Source organism: Mytilus californianus, unplaced genomic scaffold (assembly GCF_021869535.1).
Source record: "Mytilus californianus isolate M0D057914Y unplaced genomic scaffold, xbMytCali1.0.p SCAF_14, whole genome shotgun sequence".
NCBI classification, from domain to species: domain Eukaryota; kingdom Metazoa; phylum Mollusca; class Bivalvia; order Mytilida; family Mytilidae; genus Mytilus; species Mytilus californianus.
This window is the reverse complement of record NW_026262626.1, coordinates 30,185,907-30,200,845: the sequence shown is the minus strand read 5'-3', so window position 1 is coordinate 30,200,845 and position 14,939 is coordinate 30,185,907. Positions and strand designations below refer to the sequence as shown.

General features: G+C 32.1%; 1 protein-coding gene and 1 long non-coding RNA gene across 5 annotated transcripts in view; one reads left to right on the top strand and one right to left on the bottom strand.

The window, feature by feature from the left end:
• Positions 1-13,320, bottom strand: part of LOC127724656 (carnitine O-palmitoyltransferase 1, liver isoform-like) — a 212,107-nt gene extending 198,787 nt beyond the window's left edge. For 2 of the 4 annotated variants that reach the window (XM_052231686.1, XM_052231688.1), the window contains exon 1: positions 6,667-6,789. The gene's annotated coding sequence lies outside the window, so the exon portion shown is untranslated. Of the gene's footprint in view, positions 1-6,666; positions 6,790-13,244 lie in introns of those variants that run through there. The other 2 variants (XM_052231687.1, XM_052231689.1) reach the window with 2 other exon arrangements.
• Positions 1-14,939, top strand: part of LOC127724783 (uncharacterized) — a 66,673-nt gene that overhangs the window by 21,903 nt on the left and 29,831 nt on the right. The gene's annotated exons all lie outside the window — the stretch shown is intronic.

Below are 14,939 nucleotides of genomic sequence, written 5' to 3'. Positions count from 1 at the left end.
GAAAATCCCCCTTTTTTTTATGAATAAAACCCTGTGACTTGGAAACGTAAAATCTAAAATATATAAAAATCAAAAGGGAGCTCATGTCAATAGATATAAACAGTTCACCACAATTTCTTGCAAGTTGGTGAAAGAATTCTTGAGTTATTGTCCGAAAACTGGAAAATCCCCCTTTTTATAATGAATAAAACCCCATAACTCGTAAACGTAAAATCTAAAATTTATAAAAAAACAAAAGGGAGCTCACGTCAATAGATATAAACAATTTACCAAAGTTTTATGCAAATTGGTTAAAGCGTTTTTGAGTTAATGTCCGACATGTTGACGACGGACGGACAGACAACGGTATACCATAACACGTTCCGTAAACGGGCGTATAAAAAAGTATCATAAAAATTCATTAGATGACATCACAAAGAATATAGATTTTTTGATATTCTAAAAATAACCATGCAATATCACTTTTCTATCAGCCGTTTTCAATCAACCTTTGAAAATATAGTTTAATATGTGACTATTCCTGAACAAATCAAATTAGTCAAAATATACAAATTAATAATATAAAAGAAAGCTGCAGTCTTCATGCTCAGCCACAGGAGCACCAGCCCAGACTTGTATAATAACTGGCTCACTGCATGACCCAAAGCCAATGATCCATGGATACAAAGCATAAATCAGGCCTTTGCATAATTTCATCTTTAGTCATCCTGCTAGGCATTTTTTTCTATCAAAAGTTGATAAAGGTGAAAATACCAAAAAATTTGTTATCGTCATCCTGTATAAATCATTTAAAAAAATTTAAAAAAGGTTGTTAATGACCACTTAACACACATAGTCATAGAGTTCAAATTTGGCTTATTTCACTTGTATTATTCCAGCGTTAAAATCCTTGATATAATAGCAGAAAATACCTAGAGTTCAGAAATATGCTATTCCTGCCTACATTTCCTGCGTGGAAATCTGTGTCCCATAGAAACATTCTGATTTCATTATTATTATAAAAACACAATAATAATATAATTACCACTGGAAGTAAAGCAAATAACTGGTTGGATAATCTTTTTATTTTTTGTTCTCTAGTAGAAGACAAAGATTTTTCAGCCTGTAATGATGAACAATGTAAACTCTGCTGACAATGTATAAATGTCAAATAATGAAAACAAACTAGAGGCTCTAGATGTTTTAAAGAGCCTGTGTCGGTCACCTAGGTCTATGTGCATCTTCAACAATGGACCCTCTCCAACATTCTGCTAGAATAGAATTTATGACAAAAATCTCTTTTTTGCTGATCTTGTATTGCTTATCATCTTTTCTGTTTAAAATTTCTTTCTATATAATCTTTTTTTAGTTTTTGCCTATTTGGCAAAACACACAAAAGGGTAAAAAAAATCGTCATTTAAGGGTAATCACTCCTATCAAAAGTCTACTAACTATTTCTGCAAAAATGACTAATTTGTAGTTCTTGTCTTGCTGATTATTTTTGCTATTTAAAGTGTCTATCTTACAGCTTTCATGTTAATAGGAAAAAATTCAAAAATTGAAAATATTGGTCAAAATTGTCATTTAAGATCAAGAACTCCAAAGAGGAGTCGACTGACAAGTTCTGTCATGAAACTTATAAGGCAAAATCAAAAAAAATGGTAAATATTGTCATTAAAGGGCAATAACTCCAATAGGGAGTCGTCAGACGATTTCAGCTAAGTTGAATTACTTGTAGATTTTACTTTTACAAGTTGTGACTTGGATGGAGAGTTGTCTCATTGGCACTCATACCACATCTTTTTATATCTATTTGTTTTGCTGATCATTTTAGCTGTTCAAAGTGTTTATTTATCTACTATAGTTGTCATGATAATAGGCATAAGTATTTCTCGTTTTTTATATAGATTAGACCGTTGGTTTTCCTGTTTGAGTTGTTTTACACTAGTCTTTTTGGGGCCCTTTATAGCTTGCTGTTCGGTGTGAGCCAAGACTCCGTGTTGAAGGCTGTACTTTGACCTATAATTGTTTACTTTTTACACATTGTGACTTGGATGGATAGTTGTCTCATTGGCACTCATACCACATCTTCTTATTTATAAAAACACTAAAACTGTCTAAGAATAGTCATTAAAATTAAAAGAGCACTAACTCCAATAAGGAGTCATTGAATGCTTTCGACCATGTTTAACTTATATGTAGATCTTCTCCCACTGATCATTTTTGCTTATTAAAGTTTCTATCTATCTATTATTGTTTTTAAGATATTAGACAAAAAGTGCAAAACACAAATCAAAGTACTGAAGTACTGAACATCGGATGACCACAAGTTCTTGAGGATGGTCAAAAGCACTTGTCTCAGAAAAAAACAACATATCTCTTTACCTGAAACTGAGGTTAATGTACAGAGATATATTTTTTTCTGAGACAAGTTCGTGCGTGGATGATGTATAAATGACAGGAAATTCAACTTCACAATAACTATTATATTGTAGTGATACAAATCAGTATACATGGTGGACACTTTTCTGTAAAAATTCGATTTTTCTAAGATTGGATACGAGTAGGCATTCATATTTTCCCGCAAAAACAATTACAGAGTTACCGGTCCTCGCAAAAAGTTCTCTGAGATATTCTTCCGCATGCTTTAACACAATTTTTCGGTACGTCTGCATTGATATTATCAATGATTTTTTACTTATATATATATATCTAACTACAAAACATTTTCATATTATTAATTTATGTTGTAAACAAAAATATTTTTATCAGTATTCATTGAAGAGATGTATTTATATCAAACGATAAGGAATGTTATTTTGCATTCGTTTATGTGCGCATATTTATCATGTTTATAGATCGGTTACAAACCCAAAACTAATTTACATAATGGAAATCTAGGCGATAGCAATACATCTAAATGACCCCAAGGTCATCGCGATGTAAAAATGGGTAAAAATTGTCATTAAGTAGCAATAACTTCAATAAGGAGTCGTCCGACAATTTCAGCCCTGCAAACTTATTTGTAGATCTTGTATTGCTGATTATTTTTGCAATTTAAAGTTTCTCTCTATCTATTATAGCCTTTAAGAGAAAAGGCAAAATTTTAAAAAAAAATTGCTAAAATTTGTCATTTAAGGGCAATAACTCCTATAAGAAATCGTCTGACAGTTTTGATGTGACTGGAAAATATAAAGATCTAATCATTCTGAGCATTTCTGGCCCTGTCAGATTTTCTCTTTTCATAACAGTTTTCAAGATAATAGACAAAACTTGCATTTTACCTTGTAACATCGGCCATGTTGGTTGATAGGCAGGGTCTTCGGAAACATTTTTAAAACTAGATACCCTAATGATGATTGCGTTAAGGTGTGGTTAAATTTGGCTCAGTAGTTTCAGTCTCAATTGTTTCTGTGACCTTGATCTTTGACCTATTAACCCTAAAATCAAAAGGGGCTTACCTTGTCCATTATGGGGCATTATTGTTTACTAAATTTGGTAAGAATATTGTTTATGGCTCAAAATATTTCATCTGGAACCGAAATGTAGATGTCTTGGCAGCATTCATCATAATAATTTAAGCCAAGACAAGTATTGTTTAGATAGATTGCATTTTGTTTATTTGGAAAATTAAATAAACTTTCTGAAACTAAAAAGATATATACTTATTGCAGCTAATTAGATCAACAAGTATTCAGGTTACATTTAGCGATTAAAAATGTTAGGTATGATAATTATTATAAGATAAATTTGCTTTCATTTACAGACATAACATATTGTAATGATCAAAATGTTGCTGCACATTTTTTGGTAGGATTCTTGTTGCTCTGTCTATAGATTTCTATGCTTTGTTTTGTGGACTGTTGTATGTCTTTTTGTTGTTAAAAGTTTTTCATTTTTTGCCATGGTGTTGTCAGTTTTAAGTGAGTTTGTTTTTGACTTATCAGTTTTAATATCCCTTTGGTATCTTCTGCCTCTCTATTTCACCTTGCTCAAATTTTTGCCAATTACATCAACATTCAAATATCTGACCTTGCAAATCCAGAAGCATGGTTTTCGAAAAAAAAAAAGTTCAATAGCAACCCACAAATTTGCAGATTAGAAATTGTGTCTTATGTCTTAAAATTGTGTCTCATGCCTAAAAATTGTTTGTTATGCCTTATAACTGTGTTGTATCATGCCTTATAATTGTGTCTTATGCCTTATAATTGTGTCTTATGCCTTATAATTGTGTCTTATGCCTTATAAGTGTGTTGTATCATGCCTTATAATTGTGTCTTATGCCTTTTAACTGTGTTGTATCATGCCTTATAATTGTGTCTTATGCCTTATAACTGTGTGTTATGCGTTATAACTGTGTTGTATCATGCCTTATAATTGTGTCTTATGCCTTATAACTGTGTTGTATCATGCCTTATAATTGTGTCTTATGCCTTATAACTGTGTGTTATGCCTTATAACTGTGTATTATGCCTTATAACTGTGTCTTATGCCTTATAACTGTGTTGTATCATGCCTTATAATTGTGTCTTATGCCTTGTAACTGTGTGTTATGCCTTATAACTGTGTCTTATGCCTTATAACTGTGTTGTATCATGCCTTATAATTGTGTATTATGCCTTATAACTGTGTCTTATGCCTTTTAATTGTGTGTTATACCTTATAATTATGTGGTATGCCTTATAACTGTGTCTTATGCCTTATAACTGTGTGTTATGCCTTATAATTATGTGTAATGCCTTATAACTGTGTTGTATCATGCCTTATTATTGTGTGTTATGCCTTATAATTGTGTGTTATGCCTTATAATTGTGTTATGCCTTATAATTGTGTCTTATACCTTAAAATTGTGTTGTATCATGCCTTATAATTGTGCATTAGAGTATCCAAGAAAGCAGTATTCATATTAAAACTTGCTAAACAAATTATTTTGGAGAGGATGAAGGAAAAAATAAAGGCATCAGAGTAATCTCATAGTTAAGGATCCTAGGAAGAACACAATCCCATAACAATTTTAACAAAAACAAATATTTTTAAATTATAAAAGGAAATTAACTAATAGTATTCCGTTAAACAAACCATCAACTTAAGTCAACATTTTTATTTGTGAAAAAGGCAACTTGACTGTAAGCCACCTGACCAAGTTGATCAAGTTGGAAAGAAATGTATATATGAATGTTGTTTGTGCTGTATTTAGACCCCTCTACGAAGAAATTTGTTTTGCATGCACACGTATAAAAATAGCGGTTTTTATCCAGCGCAATCATAGGTTTGAACACTGTTTTCAATTTAGACTTGCATGTTTTCTGTTTGGTATTAAATTAATAATTTTAAAAGATCCATTTTGTAACATCTTGTGATCTGTTTATTTGGCAATCGCCAATGGCAGTAAGCAGGGTTTAAGAACATCTGTTGTTCGACCTGTTAGTCAAATGCGTTTTGTTAAAATATACTTTTTCACTTTTTTTTATCCAACGCAATCATAGGTTTGAACGTTGTTTTCAATTTAGACTTGTTTATATTTTTTCGTTTGGACTTGTATTATATTTTCCTTCGGGTTTATATGATCTGTTCATCCTATTTCTAATATTTCGACTCTTCAAAATTCAAGAGTCTATCCTAAATTGAGGTAAATTTAAGGCCTTCCAAATACCGTTTCGATCCCTAACATCACTGAAGAGACATTAAATGTCGAAATTACTATTTTTTGCACCTTTTGTTAGTGGTATACCATTTTTTCCGCAAGTTTATTGTTTTCTGTTTGGTATTAAATTAATAATTTTAAAAGATCCATTTTGTAACATCTTGTGATCCGTTTATTTGGCAATCCCCAATGGCAGTAAGCAGGGTTTAAGAACATCTGTTGTTCAACCTTTTAGTCAAATGCGTTTTGTTAAAATATACTTTTTCACTTTTTTGGTCTTTTGGAGAATGTTGTTTGTGCTGTATTTAGACCCCTCTATCAAGAAATTTGTTTTGCATGCACACATATAAAAATTGCGGTTTTTATCCAACACAATCATAGGTTTGAACGTTGTTTTCAATTTAGACTGTACATGTATATACATACATGTATATGCTTTCACAAATTTGCAGATCTAATATTGTTGGGCTAAATTTGAGACAAATGATATATCTGTAATTACAGTCAAAACACATAAAAACTAGTGTATTTTACAGTAACATTGATATGTCAAATCTGTCCTTGATTTACGAGTAATGTCGAGGGGACATCTGTAATAAACTAGATCACTTTAGTCTGTATAAATTTACATTATGTCACAATGTATATATATATATATATATATATATATGTTATGTCTCAGTTCATGAAGATCCTAAAAAACTTTTGAATTTGGCATTTGTAAACGTATTCATGTACATGAACAAATTTATTATTTTTTTCATTTTTTTTTGATAAATTTATCAGGAAACAAAGATAATTGGATATTGCACAATATAATACTAATCAAGCATTCACTGACTCAGTTCAACCACTTAAGGTTAAGAATATATAAATGTTATATGTACTAATTCTGTTACTTTTTCTTCTTCAACTGAAGACTTCTTTTGCTTGCACATTATAATCATTAGATGTTAAAACAGCATATATACAAGTAAAATTAAATCAAAGTAAGTCGTTCCTATGTTCTTACTGTAATTTTTAATATATTGAATTTGACTTACATTACTTCAGCTAGCTGGATGCAGTCACCAATGGATGAAATGTAAACAAAGTCTTAGTTAACACAAGACATCATATGTACATGTATATTAAAGAAAAAATATTTAATACAGTTGACTAGTCAGCCTGCAATTATCAACAAAGTCGATATGCTCCAATGAACATGATGGTTCAAAGTCCACTGAGACCCCCAAAGGTGCTTATATATGTAAATACAGGTGAAACATATAATCAATATATATACTTGATTTTGGTCTTTTAAAGGGAACAAAGCTATTGCTTTGAACAGCTGATAAATAATTATAACTTCAAATTAAAAACATTTCTGTTTTTCATATCAATAGAAAACAAACAATAACATACAAATGCATACAACTAAGGTTAGGGGGATATTAGCTTTCCTTTACACAACTTTTAAAAGAATGATAGAGGGTTGATGAAAGAAAATTAATATGAAACAGTACAAAATTATTTTTGTCAATTTTTATGGTTCAGTATTTTTGTTATACTTTTTTTACTAATTTATCACAAGAACAGAACTTTTTGACTGTTCTTGATCTTAACAAATGTTGGAAGATTTGTAACAGCTCACACATTGCAGCAAGATTAAAACAATCCACCCCTAGCTTTTGACTATTAAAAGCAGTTTTTGTTACGCTACAAGTTCAAATTGGTAATGTATCCATGTTCACAGATATAAGAATTTCTGAAAAATAATTTTTATTCAAGATTTATAGGAAAAAAGTCAAAAGAATTTATTTTATTTTTTCCAGAAAACGCACTGGATTTATACCAAAGCTCATCAATTTCAATTACATACATGAATAAATATTACTTTTTTTTAAAGCTTGCAACTTATAGTGCTAAACAGGTTGAAAAGCTAGCTAGAAACTGATAATAAAAATAATAAAAATACCTTGAGGCATTGTTGGGTCAACGGGAGGTGATGCCTTGAGGCATTGTTAGGTACGCACCAGGCAATGACTCAAGGCATCGTCTGGGATGAAAGGGTTAACCTTACATGTACAATTTTCTCTTAATCTAAAATTCAAACATTCTGACAGGAGAATGTACTGATACCATTAACCGAAAATTGGTGCGCATTTTAAACAGAGCTAGTAGACCTGCTAAACAAAATTTGCACTTCATATTTTTTTCTCTCACACAGGTGAATTAAGCAAATGGCATGATTTAACGTAGCTGGGGTTTCTACATGTTCGACAATAGATTTTTATTAAAACTTCTGTGATAGACTTCTGGGTCAACGTACTTTCAAATTTCAATATAAAAACTGGGGGTCATATATATGCATTGACCTTGTTTGTTGTTAAAATAAATTGAAATCAGTTATTTTATATGGGTTATATAGGGGAAATTAATTTTGCTTTATTAAGGAAACATTAAACGATAGAATTCAATTAGTTAAAATTCAATGAGAGAATTGGTTTTCATAAATACTTCCGAATATCAAACAAAAATAGGGGTCATGGTCCTTAATTTCTTGAAAAATCCAAAAGACACAAATTGTCTTATCAAATTCAATATAATTATCTGCCCTTGATTTTAAAAGGATTTTTTCAGAAAATTATAAAGACACTTAATTTTTTGATAGTTTCATATTTTAATTTCAAGTTTTAGATGTCATGTTGTAAATTGAATGATAATTGGTAAAAAAAATTTAAACCAAAAAAGTATTTTTGCAAGACGCGTAGAATATATGCAGTGGGATATCCAGTGAACGAAAAAAAACTTGAGTAGTGTCTGCACACATTGTACATGTTGTCTTTTTGTATGTAAAAAATTCACTCTTCTTATGATAGAGTCGAGACAGTCAATAATAAAACAATGCCGGTGACGATACTGATCAAGTTATTTCCAAATAATAATTGTTCATTTTAAATAAATAAATTGTTAAACTGTGTTATTAGAAATATACATGCAAATACACAATGTTTTATGTTCAGTATTTATCGAGATAATTGCATTAGAAGCTTGTTAAACTGAAATTTAAAAACTGCCAATCTTTGCTGCATATTGATAAAAAATATTGGAAAAAATCATGAACATACGAAATCTAAAGATTTTTCGGGTCACCAATTTTCGGAGTGTTCCAAAGAGTCCTTAGCATGTTACAACATGTACAAAGTCCCAAAGTATACTTATTTTTCACACCTAAGTTATCAAGCACACCGGTCTGCTCTTGTCACATGTACATTCAGTAAAGAAATATTGTCTTTTTGTGAATATAAAAATTTAAAAGTCTGTCTGTGCATCTTAGAAATTAAAAGGTAATTATTTTTATAAAGTACATGTAGGTATCTTTCTGCTATTTTTTATACAATTTTAAGAAAAGGTTGTCCTGATTTTTGTATATATATATATATATGTATTTGCGGTCTTCTTGATCTATTCACATTCAATGTTTACATCGAGATAAGGTCTATTTGAATTTGCTTAGTACCTTAATTTCAAAAGTGCCAATCTTTGCTGCATATCAATCGATTCCTTTGGAATTTTTTCCCCGACTTTCTCTGATCTAGCTGTATATATATTCGGATAATTAGCATGTTCCAGAAAGGTAAACAGCCAGTAGAAAAATAAATTGAAGTTGGTACTCCAGGAATTTATTCGCATAGCAACATTTTAAACCAATTACATCAAGTTTTTATAGCCTGCTGTACACGTCGTTTGCTACTTAAGGAGGGAAATGATAACATTGAACGTAAGTTTTGTTTTTATTTCAACTTATTTCTATTTTAACTATTTACCAGAACGTTTTCCCGTGAATCCATAATTGATAGCGCCCTTGCTAAAATGGGACAAACATTGAGAAGATCTAGTTTTCAATATTTACAGGGGAGGTACATGTAATATTTTGTCCCTAGATTTCCCACTGTATTGTATGCTCAGGAAAAGACACCCGATCTACCTTAAATAGATTTCCACTGAAAAAAATTCAACCCCACTCCCCTAGTCTGACCTCCTGTTTAATAAGTACTCTTCAGTAACATCACCTGTAAGTTGATATTGTCATGCAGATGAGGTTGTTGACCCAACATTGCACAGATTTCTGACATTATCACATGACTTTTGTATGTAAAATGAAGTCGGACACAGAAAAATAGACTGTCTTGGAACTTGAGTAGTGTCTGCACACATTGTACATGTTGTCTTTTTGTATGTAAAATTCTAATAGGTATAGAAATAAACAATTCATACAAATTATTAGAAAAGTATTGTTTTTGGCCCAGAATTCTTAAAGAGGCATTAAGCTGTCAAATTCCTGTTCACTGATTTGACTCAAATTCTTATATTCGACTTATAACATACTAAAAACCAGATCCAAATTATAAGAAGTCTAAAATAAACAATTTACGATGCATAGACTCGACAGTATGTATCAGCATTTCATGTGTATTTTAGTCTAGACACCATCTAATTAACCATTGAGGTGACCTCTAAAGACTGCCGACGGTCATATAACCCAATATAAACATAAACATAGATATAAATAGATTGCGAACTCATGCAATTGGATTTTTCTAGGTCTGTTTGATTTCATGTTATAGGTTAAAAAATGTGTTAAAAATCGTTTGTTTTCCTGTATAAGAATGAGGTTTTCTAGATCGAATCAATCAACCAAATGGTTTACCCTTGTTTCACTTTTAATGTTTACATTCTTTCCGTTCTATAACTGAACAAACTTAGTTCATGCGTAACCCATCTCTAGCTATAGGGATCAATTATAGTTCACAAGAATACGGATTCAATGAGGTCGAACTATTCCCTTGCAAGTGAAATAATTCATAAGCGATGTTTTTTTTGCTTATTTAGACAAAACTGAACCAAACTGGCTGTTAAAAGCGAATCATTATTTCACCATTTCACTTTCATTAATGCATTGTAATGATTAAACCAAAAAAAAAAATCACATATTTTATTTTTTTTATACATGTATCTAGTAGCTAATGCCACTTTAAAAAGTTAGGGCGATAACCCCAAAAATCAATCCAAACTTTCCTTTTGTGGGAAGGAACCTTGTGGTTTAATTTCATAGAAATCCATACACTTATACTCAAGTTATTGTCTGGAAATCAAATGTCTTTGGCGACAACATCGCCATGGCCATACCTAATTTTTGCGGTCGTGTTTAAACTAGAAAATAGTTCTTTGTGCATGATGTAGTAAAAACTTTGTTTTAGATACTTTTTTAAATATAAATTAATTTAATTGAAGTATAAATTCATAGTGAAATAAATATCCTAAAAAAATGTTCAAAATCAATTAGTTTTAAAAAGCTACCATATCAAAGAACCATGATGAGGAAATGGGGCCATATAATTTCTATGGAAATTGGACTTGCAAATGCCAATATAACTGCATACCAAATATAAAATAAAATGGTTTTACTTCAGTTTATATACCCTTCTATACGTTACTATACTTTAATAATTTGTGATTTTCTGTGGACCTACATGTATGTAAATTTTCAGAAAAAAAGTTTACTTCATTCGTCATTTTAGAATACTTTAACAACACTTTTTAGCAATAAATGTAAAGTATACTGAAGCTTATTCCTTCAAGATTTCAGCACTATAATTTAAGTTTTATTTAACATGTTTAAGCACGGGTAAAAATATGACGATGTGAGGTAAAAATACCACAAGGCATGCATATGATACATGTTTAAAAAAAAACATTAACCTCTGAACTTTTTGTCACGTGCCCAATGTCTTGTCCTCAGAAGCCATTAAATTGTTTGCTCTACAACTGTAACAACAAGATTTGACAGGGCCAGTTATACAATGAAACAGAATAAAATAATAGAAAGGAATGAATAAAATTTTTTAATACCTCATGTTAAGTGATCAATGCATGAATGTCAGATTCATGTACATGTACATGTATTATTACGTTTTAAATGTTTAAAAACAACACTGCTGACTGCAATAGGTACGATTCATGAAAAAAAAGTTGCAATCACAGCAACACATAAGTTATAAATCCTTGAAATTTACTTTTCGTCTTCTAGGTTAAAATGACTGCCAAACAATATCCATGTGCCTTTTGCCATTTTGCAAAATGTAAATGACCTGTATATAAAATTTTGGGGATGAAATATTTTATACAATAGGCCCTTTCACGGTTATTGCAGCCATATTTAATAGGGGCAGATTTTCATAATGGAGGTGAAAATGCTTTGAAAAACACGGGAAAACATCATTGAAACAGAACAGCTGCCTGGAAACATGCATAGGTTTTCCAGTACTTTCCGACTATTTCCCCCTTCATCCAAAAAATTTGCCCCTTAATAAAAATGTCTGCAATAACCATGAAGCCACATATTGTTCTTTAAAATCTTGTCATAGCACAGAAGATAAAAAAAACAATATGCAAGGCTTTCCATTGTGCAACCATTGAATGTCATTTATTTTTAGTTGCTAGGCTATCATTCAAGGTTATTCTAGACATATTGATTAGTGTTCCAGAATTAAAAGCATTATTGTGAAATATTGATGGTACATGTACCAGCAGGATTCAAACCTGGACAACCCCCGAGTCTCACTTCGGAAGCCCTCTTGCCAGTTCCATGCATGGCACCCAGACATGCCATGGTCATCTAATGACCTGGTCAAACCTCATGACCATACATGTATCTAACTGCCAGGCACTTACAGACACTCATATGTACCAGTAGTAGATGTTTGCAGTTTAATATTGTGAAATAAGGATGGCACCAGAGGGATTATAACCCTCAATCTCAGGATCTAAAGGCGGTTCTCGAACAGATTGAGCCAAAGAAGATCTTCCCTAACTCAACCAGTTAGACTACCTTTATATCCAGTTATACAACAATCTTCCCCCCTTTTCTTTTCTCACTCTGCGTACCATCCATCTGAGCAGCTGATTCACTGTCTTCCTGTTTATATAAAGTCTCTGTTTTACTTGATATTCCCGATTTAGTATACACATTTATTATACAAATGGTTTACAGCTTCTAAAAAGTATATAACGATCTTCTTAACTTTTGAAATGCAAATATCTTGAGACACGAAAGTGTATTCTTGATCTAGACTTTTTAAATGAATCTATTATTTCTTGACAATCCTTGCCAAATCTTTGAATTTTATTTGAAAAATACTAAGCACGCAAAATAAGCATTTGAAAATCATGATGCACTTAAAATGAAATCAGCAGAACAGGTTGAACGAGGCACCGGTCTTGCATTACGATCACGTTGCACGAAAATAACCCTTTACCACCCTCTTAGCATATGGCAGCTTAAATGCCCCAATATATGGACATCCATCTGGCACAGTCGATTTGGAAACAAGCAGCGAATGGATAATTCATAGTATACCTACATATAAATATTGACGGACTAACTGATAAGGAACCTTAACCTTTAAAAGACTGAGAGTTGCCTCTGCAATCAGGGTCTCAGCCTATGCTTACAGCTGAGGCTTACAGCTGGGCATGGACAAAAACGTATGAACTTCAAAGCAGTAGTCAATATGTTGCTGTATCTCTATACCTAACCAAATTTAGTTTGTTTTTGTGTTATATTGGGAAAACATACCAAAGGCTAAGCTCAACAAAGTTCCGGAATTGTCGTCTGGTCTAACATCACGTGACTCAGTGATCATATGCGTTTTAATATAGGCAACTATCACTCTCTGTCAAACGTTACGACGACCCAAACGTAGAACGTCACGTTCGATAAACCAAGAACGATGGCTACAGGTACAGTGGTGAAGGTCCCGAGTTCGATTATGACTCGGGGAGCTGGAAACTTCAGAACATCAGAAGGGTGATTTTCACACGGCTATATCGTGATTCTTCCCCGTACGGGAAAATTAAAATTATGTAATTTAAGGATAGGTATACAAGAGAGTGGTATAGAATATTTAGGGAGGAATTTAAAAACAGTGTTTTATTGTAGGCACTGGCTATGGTTACATGGAAATGTAACAATAATAAAAATATTATTGTTACATTGGAGACTAATTGCCGGAATGCGTGGTTGGGTAAGGACCTGATTAATTACGAATGTAACAATAATTATTGAGGCTACAGTTACATTGCGTTATTGTTACACGAAAGACAGCAATGTACGATGGGACTAGTAATATGTACTAAATAATAAAAGTTGAAGACAGCAACAGATCGTAAATTTGAGTAGAGTACAGTTTTGTTTTAGGCACTTTTTTTTATGTTTTCTTTATCAATCATATTAGTCAAAATAATACGTTTACAAAGGGGTGATGCTCACCTTAGTAATGTCATGGTTATGTTCATTGTTGAAATTCGTGACTTCAAGGAATACACCGTCTTTACATTTCAGTTTCAATGACATTTGGCATTTCATGTTTGTATGCAGAAGAAATTCTAGGATCATTATTTAGAAAATATTTTTTAATAGTGTTAAACAATGATTTGTTAAATAAAATCGTTCTTTTATTCAAACATTCAGAAAGCAGTACATCTTTGGTCGAATAGAGACCGAAAATCGATCTTCCACAGCCGGAAATAAAGTTTACAGGGATCTAGCCTTTCATCCTCCCACACATATCTCTGGTACCCAGACCGGAGTTTAAACTAGAATGGGTACTTTATGGCCTCGGCAGGTCAAAGTTGCCCCCTACTTTGACGAATCAGGGACCGTTCGCCCCTCGGTTCGCCCAAAAACACGTTCGCTCCCATTCACGTTCGCACCCTACACGTTAGCACCCTTTTTATTGGTTTTGTGTTTTTCAAATTTTTCAATCGTTTTTTTGGTTAGTCTATTGCTATAAATATTTTATTGTTCATTGTTTCAAAACGAAATGACTTTCTGAAAACGATTTTTGTGTTGAATAATTTTATGATCATGATTTGGTTATTGTATTGCTATAAATAAGTTTTGTTTTCATTGTTTCAAAATAAAGTGACGTTTTATGTGTTGAATGTTTTTTGCGTCAGGGTTCACGCTTATATATTGGTAACCCGAATAATTCAGTCCCTCCCCGTAATCGATCTCTCCTACTTGCGAGGTTTATGGAGTAATCGTAGATCAGCGGAATATAACAACTGAATTATTCGGGTTAATATATTGGTGAGTTTTGGAACTTTCGTAACCCGAATAATTCAGTCCCTCCCCGTGATCGACTCTCCCACTCGCGAGGTTAATGTAGCCATCGTAGAGCAGTGGAATATAACGACTGAATTATTCGGGTTAGAACTTACGGTGTCTATGGGCCATTCGATATTCTCAGAATCAAGATTCTCGGAACGT